The following is an 11,316-nucleotide window of genomic DNA, read 5'->3' on the forward strand; positions in this document are numbered from 1 at the left end:
AAGGGGTGATGCAGGAGCGTGGCAACGGAGTGGGTAATGAAGGGTTGTGGGAGGGAAAAGGGATTATGGAGGGTGTAGCAGAAGTGCTGAAGGGAAGGGGTGATGCTGGGGTGTGGCAGGGGAAGGGGTAATGCAGGGGAGTTGGAGAGAAGAAGGGTGGTGCAAGGGCTATGAAAATAAGTGGGAAAGGTTTACAGTTCCGGCAGGACTTCAGAACAGAAGTGACTATATGGTCAGTTCATATAATTGCTTAGTAATAACAAAGTAAAGCGGGACCGCTGAGGCAACATAAGCAAAATAACCATGCAATGAAGCAGGTGGTCTGGACTGCCAACACAAGCTAGACTACAACAGCGCATAAGCTCCTAAGTCCTTATCACTACTCGTAATCCTTTTGAATGTTCATAAACTAGGGAGAAATTCTAAGTGCTTTCTATAAACCCTCACAATCGCTGTGACTTCACATTTCGGGGGCTCAGTGAAGAATGGTGGGTAGCTGTCACAAGGACTTAATATTTCTAGAGGAAGCCAGATGGCTGATCAACAGTGACTTCGAATCCGTCATTCCTGTTATTTTTGTCCTAGCACAGACATTCTTGTTGTATACGATGATGGTAAAAGAATGGATTGATCTCGTTCATGTGACTGAGTTCGAGAGCGAATGTGAACCGCACTGAATGGAGTAAAGCTGTAACTGCATATATAAAAGTGCCATTAACACTGAGACAATTAGCCACCGGTAAATGTAACAGTGCAGTGCTGATGACGCATTGCATAGTCTGGAATAAATGAGTTGCCACAAACGTTATTCATGTATGCCTAAAAATGCAATGAATTTTCTGAGTGAGTGAGCGAGTTAGGGAGTGAATGAATGTTGTTAAGTGCAGCAATGCACATTGCCTTAGACCTGTAATTAATTTAAACTTTCTCCTCTTCTACATTCACCACCAAAAAATGTTATCTTTACCTACTTCATAGTTTTTATTTCACAAACTTCCTGAAAATTGTATTACAAAGAACATAATTGGGTGTTCCCCAGGTATTGCAAAGCTGCTTTAAAAGTTGACCAAAGAGACAAAACCGCAACTCTGCAAGTTTTTGTGTATGAATTTATACTTTCTCCTCTACTTCATTCACCACTAAAAAATGTTAACTTCACTAGTTTCAAATATACTTCTTATTTTCACAAATTACCGGTACGTTGTTCCACAACTGTCTCAAAGCTGTTTTAAAAATACACAATCATGACAAAACCGGCAATTACACAACTTTTTAAATGTAAAAGATAATTGTCGAAAGATCGATATTTAAGATACGACGTGTACATCATATGATTATTTGTGTTTATATCTAAAGGTTTCTGCAAATCAGCAGTCAGATAAGGCGAATTGGTCATACTCGTAAATAGGCAAAACACTTTCATTAAATATAGCATGTTTTTGCACCCGCAAACAAGTTCCAACAGTGCTCCTAATCACAGTAAAGAGATTTTCTGAGAGCGTTGATGAGTGTCTCCTAGGAACTTTTCACAGCTGTCAGTGATCTGGGAAGATGTTTTTTTTTTTTTTTTATGCTAGGAAGAAGGAACCAAAGGCCATGAGCCCGCAATAACAGTTCCAAGAGAAAAACAAAATACAAGAGAGCCAAATTCAAGATCCATTCATTTTGAGATGCCTGGACACACTGCGTTTGAAAGACTGGAGATCATAGGAAGCAGGAAATACAGACAGAGGGAGACAGTTCCACAGTTGACCTGTTGCATAAATGAAGGACTGGGAGTAACGGTTAACTCTTGCATTAGAGAGTTGGACAGAAAAGGGATGAGAGTTTGCTGCTAGACGGGTGCTACGCGCCCGTCGTAGAGGTGGAGGAATGCATGCAGACAGTTCAGAGGAGCAGTGACCATTAAAGTAGCGATAGAAAAGAGATAAAGATGAAACAGTGCGGCGAAGAGACAGAGGTTGAAGGGAGTCAGTAAGAGGAGGAGAGTTAATAAGACGAAAAGCCTTTGATTCTACCCTATTGAGAAGAGCTGTATGTGGGGAGCCTCCCCACACATGAGAGTTGTACTCCACACAGGGGCGGATAAAACCCCTGTATAGAGTCAACAACTATGCAGGGGTAAAGAAAGAACAGAGTCGGCTTAGCACTCCCAATCTCTTGGAAGCAGATTTTACAAGAGATGTAATATGATCTTTCAAAGATAAGTCCCGAGTAAATGAAACCCCAAGCATGTTCAAGGATGATGCAGGATTAAGCTGAATATTATTAAACATTAGTGGGTATACCTGTGGAAGATTTTGACGGGCTGATAGGTGTAAGAACTGAGTCTTAGATGCATTTAAAAACAACAAGATTATTTTTACCCCAGTCAGAGATATGAGCCAAGTCAGACATTAAGTGTGCAATAGCCTCATCCCTTGTTTGTTGAAGTAACTGCTGAGATGGGCGTTGCGGGAACCGAATGGAAAGATGAAGGGTGGAGTCATCAGCGTATGAGTGGACAGGGTTAGATGTACAGCTTAGAAGGTCACTGATGAATAAAAGGAAGAGAGTTGGTGATAGGACAGAGCCCTGAGGAACACCACTGTTGATAGATCTAGGAGAAGAACGATGGCCGTCTACAACAGCAGCTATAGAACGACCAGAAAGGAAGCTAGCGATGAAGGCACAGATAGAAGGATAGAAACTGTAAGAGGGCAGTTTGGAAATTAAAGATTTATGTCAGACTCGATTGAAAGCCTTTGAGATGTCAAGTGCAATGGCAAAGCTTTCGCCAAAGTCCCGAAAGGAGGATGACCAGGAGTCTGAAAGGTAGGTGAGAAGATCGCCAGTGGAGCTTCCCTGACGGAACCCATATTGACGATCAGAAAGAAGGTTGTGATAGGAAAGATGCCTTAAAATTTTTCTATTGAGAATTGACTCAAAAACTTTTGAAATACAGGACGTTAAAGCAATTGGACGATAGTTGGAGGATTGGGAGTGGTCACCCTTCTTTGGGACTGGCTGAATGAGAGCAAACTTCCAGCAAGAAGGAAAGGTACAAGTTGACAGACAAAGGCGAAAGAGTTTGCCTAGGCAGGGTGTAAGCACAGAAGCACAGTTCTTGAGAACAACAGGAGGGACTCCATCAGGCCCATATGCCTTGTTAGTATTGAGGTCAGTGACGGCAGAAAATACTTCAGCTGAAGACATTTTAATGTCAGCCGTGAGGAAGTCAGAGGTGGAAAGTGATGGAGGAAGGGCACCGGAATTGTCTAAGGTGAAATTGGAGTAGAAAGTCTGTGTGAAGAGATCTGCTTTATCAGTAGAAGAAATAGCTACAGAACCATCAGAGTAGAAAAGAGGAGGGAAGGATGATGGGGTAAAGTTGTTAGAAAGATTTTTGGCAAGGTGCCAGAAGGAGCGGGAAGAATTCGAGTTGGAGAGTTGAGAGCATTTAGTATGAATGATATTATTTTTAGCAGAGCGAAGAACAGACTTAGCACGATTCTGGGCAGAAACGTAAAATGATGTGATTCAGGGGTGGGTTGGCTCCGGTACCTTTTGTAGGCCTTCTCCTTGTTGCGGACAGCATTAGAACAAGCGTGATTAAACCAAGGCTTTCTTGCGTTAGTCAAAGGATATGAGAAAGGAATGCATGCTTCCATACCCGAGAGAATAACCTCCGTAATGCGCAAGGCACACTTAGATGGCTCCCGGCCATGGAAGCAATAATCATTCCAGGAAAAATCAAAGAAGTACTGCCTGAGGGTCTCCCAGTCCACAGCTCCAAAATACCCCAGACGACGTTTCCCTGGAGGGTCCACAGGCCGTACCGGAGTGATAGGACAGGTTAAGGTGATAAGATTGTGATCAGAGGAGCCCAACGGAGAGAAAAGATTAACAGTGTGAGCAGAAGGATTAGTAGTAAGGAAGAGGTCAAGTATGTTGGAGCTCTCTCCAAGGGGGTCTGGGATACAGGTAGGGTGCTGTACAAGCTGCTCTAGGTCATTAAGGAATGGATATGTGTGAAAAGTCAGAGGACCTATGATAAATATGGGCTCTGGTCTGCTGGTGACAGATGCCGCATATAGGCCTGTTTCACGCCAACACGACACCTTCATCCGTTAAGCGATAACACATCATTTACATAAACATCATGTGCAACCAAACAATATCCCTAAAAGTGACACGTCAAACGGTAGTAAGTGGTACGTCGGTTATTATTAAGGATGATATATCAGTGAACATAATCTTGTAGCTACTGGAATTTTTTGCCTGTGGTTGAGTTTTGGCATGTAGTCAAAATTAAAATCCACTTCTTACTGCACCTACAATAGTTTCACAGACAGTTTATATGATGCATTAATTAATTCCTGCAGTTCATTCTAAATATAAAAACAGAAAGGTTAAGCTGCCGCAGGATGTCCATCACCATTATTACCTCTAATTATAAGGCTTGCCACTTTCCCAAGTTTAATTATGAAAAAATTATTAGACACTTGAAACTGCCTATTAAGGCACCAAGAAAAATGATATCAGATAGAAATGTTATTACGACCCTTAATTTGAGGGTCACATGATGGAATTAGTTTAGGCAAATATCGTTCATCATAATTCTACCTTCCGCCAGGAACAGATACCAATCCCAGAAGTTTCTGATGCAGTAAAGTGCTGTATTAAGTCTTAAAACTAGGATTTGAGTAGAATATAGATCTGAACCACAGGAAAACTTCGTGAATCTAAACTATCAGTTTTCAGACGACTCGAGGGCCTTGATGGGTGTTTAACCTTGTCGATGAAATCTACCACGTCATGTGTAGTTCAGCAGAGAACAAGTCTTGGAAATACATGTCGGATCTTGGGATTATTACCCAAAATTACGGTTATAAAAAAGACGCCTAGCTAAACTGAGTGTTGGTAAGCTTTCCACTCGGAGTGCGAAGCTCTTTATGCTCTGTCTGAAGGTATACGATTATCCTCATGAGCTATACCTAATTCGCTTCAACTGATTGTTTTGTGGATAAAATTCACAAGCATCATTTTACACACACACACACACACACACACACACACACACACACACACACACACACACACACACACACACACACACACACACACACACACACACACACTCTGAAGAAACAGACATAGCAAAGTAGAGGAAAGTGAGAGACGGTGAGGCATAAACAAAGCAGCTAGGTGTACAATTTAGAGGACGATGTTATTACAAGGCAGCATAGCATGTGTTGTGGGGCAATGATAAAAAAAAAGTGTTGAGGCCGAGTACAAGTGGTAGAGACCAGATGAGGGATGATAGTTTGAAGAAAATGCAAACAGATAACGGCGTTGTGGAAAAGGCAACCAGAGCAAAACTTTATATATATATATATATATATATATATATATATATATATATATATATATATATATATATATATATATATATATATATATATATATATATAATCATTTCATGTGTCATGTCCCAGTGGAACACCAAGGACAAGGATAATAAGCGTACGTTGTGAATGCGATGCCCACATCTGGCACAGTGGTTAGTCAGGCTAGGACAGGGGTCGCCACTGGACCTTTTCCTTCCTAGAGACATGAGAATACACTTATTCTTTAGAATTACACATTCATATTCACACGTGCTCACTGACCGATATGAGTATGCATTTATCCTCCTATTGATTTAATTTCGATCTCATCAAAATGTAGAGCAAATCTCATTTTAAAGATGATTATGGTACTACTCACAACCACAGCCCTGGGGAATCTATTCCGTGCATTTGCAAATTAAAAATTTAAGAATTTTTTTTATTGTATTAAGATTAGCCTTCTTAGCTTACAGATCCGTGGCATTTTCTCGAGTTGTGGTCTCAGTAACAATGTTAAACAGCTTGTTTGATTCGATATTACTGAAATCGTTAAGCATATCATAACATTCAGTTACATGTCCCCTGATTCTTCGTTTCCTAAGAGAAAATAAATTTAATTCTTGACGCCTCTCGAGGTATGGTTTATTCCGCAAGGATGGAATTAGCTTGGCAGCACTACGGTGCACAGCCTCAAGCTCCTCCATATCATATATCCGAGAGAGAGAGAGAGAGAGAGAGAGAGAGAGAGAGAGAGAGAGAGAGAGACTGATGTCCTGTGAGAAGTTTTGTCCACGTAAGTGATCCTGTAAAGGCTTCGTCGTCGTCGCTGGTGGTTGTAACAAACGCCATGTCCCAGGCAAGTCAAACTCTTTCGCGAGATTAGTGGATGAATATGCTTGCATCAAATCATCGCTTTACAATCACTTCTATTTACCCATCTTTCATCGTTAACTTATTTTCACCCCCTAGTTCAGAAGACGTATTTTTTATTTTAATCACGCTCCCACCAGACGATTTTATTGAAGCTAAGGAGGATTTGTAGAGGATTTAACTTAAGCTCCGTCCGTCCATTTAAGTTAGAAAAGTCTGCCGTGGGAGGGATAAAATTGTCAGAGGATGACGCCAAAAAAAGTAAAGTTCTTTGAGCAAAGGACTTAATTTCTGACTTTCATCCACCTCATTATCTCTTCTTCCTCGCCGTTATTAATTTTTCTGTTCCTCTGCGAACAGGAACTTCCTTGTCTCCTTCCTTTCTTCTTATCTCCCACCCCCATCTCCTTTCGTCACCCCCTCCCCTTGTTTTCTAACATCTTTCCGTTTTCCTCTGCCACCTTTTTCCCAACCTCATTCTTACTGCTCTACCCGCCCCCTTGTCTCCCCTAACTTCATCCCAAGGCAGGTCCTGATCTCTCCTCACTCCTCCATTAGCTTTCATTTCATTAATTTTTGTGTTTTTCTTTATCCATCCCTCTCTTTATCCAAAGCCTCCTATACTGTGGATGAGGAGCAGCGTTCGAAGCTTTCATGGCATCAGCAGGTGAGTGAAGAAGGACAGCGTAAAGGAAAGAAAGGAGGATAGAAAGAAAGGGAATAAGGAGAAATGGTAAGAAAAATAGCAAAGATAGAGCAAGTACTGTACTGATGAGTGGCAGGTATTTGACGATGGAGAGAGTGGGATGGTAGAGGGAACAGGCACTGTTCGGTATAGGTACGGGGGTGGGGGATGGGGGCGGTGCTGGTGGGTGTAAGGATTGGGCTGGAGGTGGGTGCAGATTCTCGTTGGTGGAGGAAGAGGGTATCGGTACAAGGGGAAACGGGAGCAGCGCCTGTGGGCTACTAAGCTAAGCAAGATATTAACAATGTGGCATGTCTGGTTCAGGTCACTTCACCTGATGGTGGGTGAGATTCTGGATAAATGAAACTATTTATATTTTGGATTGGACCACTAGCATACAGGTTGCATTCTGTCGTAATAAGCATGCTAGCTTTCTGGTATGAGTTTAGGTGTTATTCCGATGTGGGCAGTCCATATACGATACTGGATATTGCACTGCAGCATTAAGTTCTGAGTCTATTTCTTCAGAAATGAAATGCAAACCTATACCTAACTCCTGCCCACTTTTCCAAGAAACTTACGCTTTCAACCGCAGTTCAGAGCTCGGCTACCTCACACGTACAGTGCGTGAGAGACACCGAGCCAGTGGTGAAATGCACGTTAGTGAACCAGTACGTCAGTGGATCAGTTTCACTCCGAGACGCTGATTTCTTGGGCGAACAACTACATTGGACGTAAGATCGAACTCTGTATCTTAAGTTTTTGAAGGCAGATCAGGTATAACTTTATATCAGAGGACTAAAAGGACGAAATGCACAAACATGTCAGATCAGATGAAGTGTAGATGTTTACAGGCCTAGGTAAACTGATACCCAAATTCAAAATATTTAAAAAAAAAAAAAAAAAAATGCATCTTCGTGAGGTTTGGCAAGCCGATATTTTTTCTGATTAAGTTCGCTTCTATCAGCAGAGGCTTTTAAGAAAGTATAACACAAAAAAGTGTCTTGTCCAATACAGTTCTTCGGTACTAAAATGTGAAACATGCGTCTTCTTTTTTTTTTTTTTTTTCGTTTAGCGCGAATGTGACGGTATTAGCTGGAATGTTTTTATTTACAGGTCTGTGGACTTTAGTGAGAGAAGGTAAGACTTAAAATTTTAACTTCCAGGCTGTTCCCTTACTAAGTGTTAGGCACATAATTTTAATCCCACTGAAAGTAATTGAGAAATATTTGTTGCTGTAAGTTGATTTCTTTCAGAGAAAAACGTTTGACTGCTACCATTCACCTAAACGAAACGTGTCTACAGCAGTCTTACTGTATGAAAAAACGACTTTTGGGGCATAAGTAAGAAACATGCTAGAGGATTATCATATTTTACGTATTTCATTCACTCATAAGCTAAAATGATTAACAGTAACATGTGGTTGGGTCTCACGTGTAAATCTTATATTATCAGAGTATAGGTATCAGCGTTTAGCCTAATACTGATCTAACCGCTTCACTACCATGATGCCTTTTTCATCTTATTCTTGTTACCTTCACAAGATACCACTCAAGGTAAGAGGAGATTTTTCGAACTATAAGGTTTATATACTTCATTAACTTTTTTCACTGCAAAAGCTCCGTCCAGTCTGATACAGCCTTCTGTTAGGCGCCTGATTAAATAGAAAAAATGTCATCATACTAAAAGTGTTAATAATGAGCATGGCCTGAGGTAAAATGGATACAGTTTTCTTGTTGTTTCAATAGAATGAAAATGAGTTATAATGTTGGGTACCACCGTTTAATTACTACGTGCAACATTATCCTCCTCCTCCTCCTCTTCCTCCTCCTCCTCCTCCTCCTCCTCATTATTATTATTATTATTATTATTATTATTATTATTATTATTATTACTATATTATTATTATCAATTATCATCAATTACTATATGGGTGGTAACCATATAACCAAATTTTGGCGCCTGGTGGTTTAGTGGGTAATGATTGTGCTCCAATCGGATTGAGCCGGTGAAGGTTTATATCCAAGGGATGGTTGGGGTTTATTGCTCACGTAATGCCACTCAGGGATGAGTGAGGCTGGTCACCTACATCTTAAATGTCAGGACCAACTACCTAGCCCCGGGCTCCTACGCTCCTCGTGGGGCAACGTAGGATTGGATGATGGATGGATTATTATCAAATTTACATTACGGCCAGGCGAGCATAACTAAATCCAATGAGTTCTGTGAAAGAATGTGTAGATAGGGCGATATCTTCTTTCGATGAGCCGGATGAAATTATTTAATAATTATTCTGCTGGAAAGTGAATCCTACAGACTACATACATAATAATGAAAGATTGTCAGGAATGTGTATATTGCAAAACACCCTATATAGAATATGGTTTCGTAGAAGAATGTTGTATGTATCCACGCTTTATCTCTGTTAATTTATTTGTTGTTTAACAATCACATACATGTAGTAAAGAAAAAACTTAAATTTCAAAAAACGGGAAAGTCCATAAAAAACGAAAAAAAATATATATGTGGCTATACAGTAGGTTAGGATTAGCAGTTGATACTTTCATAAAACAAAGTATTATCAAAACAAGCATAAGAATATGTATGGTTTTAAGCCTGGTAATTACAAGACTATTTTCTTCGCAGCTAGAGAGGAACAAAAAATCTTAAGTTCAATTGACTGCACAACAAGGGAAAAATATTTACAGAAAAAAGGAAGAAGCACGCGCCCAACAAGTTTGCAAAAGGGAAAGTCGGAACTGAAATAGCGTTTCGTGTCTGACAGTGAAAGAGAGAGTGGGGAGCCAGTAAAAAAAAAAAAAAAAAAAAAAAAAAAAAAAAAAAATCTATGCATGGGGGTGACGGAGTGTAGAAAAATGAGAGAGAAACCACGGGAATGGCTACATGTGCACAACTGACACTGAAAATATACAGTGGATGTATTACTCGGCCTGACAGGTTTAACTCTTGTGTAGCAACAGACGTAATGAAATGTGCGTCTCTTTGTGGGGAAGTGAGTGTTTAAGGGTATGCTTTTTTTTTTTTTTTTTTTTTTGCTCTTTATGTTTATAAGCAAGTTTCTGAGTGGGTATATGCGTTTTTTTTTCCCCTTTGTTTGAGTGCCTGGTATGGAAATCATCCGATCTCTCTGTGTGTAACTAGATTAAGGTGAGTCTCATGACTAGTGGAGGCTGTCCGACATACCTATGAAGTGTGTTTCGCGGTTGATGATGGACAGACACATTGTTTGATTAAGCAGAACAGGTTTAGGAAGTGAGTGATCAGCGTGTAAAGTGTGAGGGAGTATGTAATGGTCGGAAGTGAGGGGTTAGTTGATGAGTGAGATAAGTGTGTGGCTTCTTTTATTATATGGACGAGTATGTGTGTTGGTTTAGAGGTGGAAATGGGGCCACCTGGACGGTGTTAAGCGAATCAGATATCGGATGAATGTACTAAGTGTGATGAAATTATCTGATGAAACTATGACTGGGTGGGTGGTGAAGGTGTGGAATCAATGTTAGGTGAAAGTTATATATAATGACCGTGTTTAGCGTGACGGTTTTCTTTGATGGCTGTAGGATGTGTGGGGTTACCTGAAGAATGTGAAGTTAAAGTTATAGGTTATGAATGTGCGACGTGTGATGTGAATCCGGTGACTTAGTGGAATAAAAAGGGGCAGGCTATCAGCTCGTGTGTTAAATTATTACTTGATGAATAAGTGTATTGATAAAAGTATGTGCTTAGCATGTAAGATCCGAAGGTTACGAACTAATCAAACAGAATGATGGAGGACGCAAGCAATTATGTGATAAATAAATGATGACCATGGGGGTGTTCTTAGATGCAGGAGCATCTATAGGAGCGACCCGGTCAGTCAGTATCGCCAGATGATATTCACCCAAAGATATTGCACTCAAATGAAGCCCCACATAATGCTTTACTGTAGCCCCTAGGACTTTAGCACCTCCATATGGTGCTTGTCTTTAGAGGAGCTCCATATGTTCCCGCATATATCAAGTAATTTTGTACTTATTTCAAAACATCCGACGACAGACTAAATAAGGACTGATCCTCAGCAACCATCATACGACACCCCGGATTTGGGCACAATTTTCTACCATCTCTGTTGTGATATGCTAAGGCTAACACATTGAAATCTGGTGTAATAGCATGAGAGGTGTGCGATAATACTCGTGTATACTGTGCGGTGTTTGGGATATATGTTGAGCATAAGAAGTGTAATTCATGAAAAGGTGAAATGTCTGATGAATCGTGTGAGCCTATACTGAATGACATGTCCCGGCGAAATCTGTATTGGCACTAACATGAGAGCATCTCAAGTGAGGGTAACCAAGAAGACGGAGATGCAGTGGGAAAGGAAGAGAAATGAAA

The sequence above is a fragment of the Coenobita brevimanus genome, chromosome 23 (genome assembly GCF_032717465.1).
Source record: "Coenobita brevimanus isolate Jiangsu-jjx chromosome 23, ASM3271746v2, whole genome shotgun sequence".
NCBI lineage: Eukaryota > Metazoa > Arthropoda > Malacostraca > Decapoda > Coenobitidae > Coenobita > Coenobita brevimanus.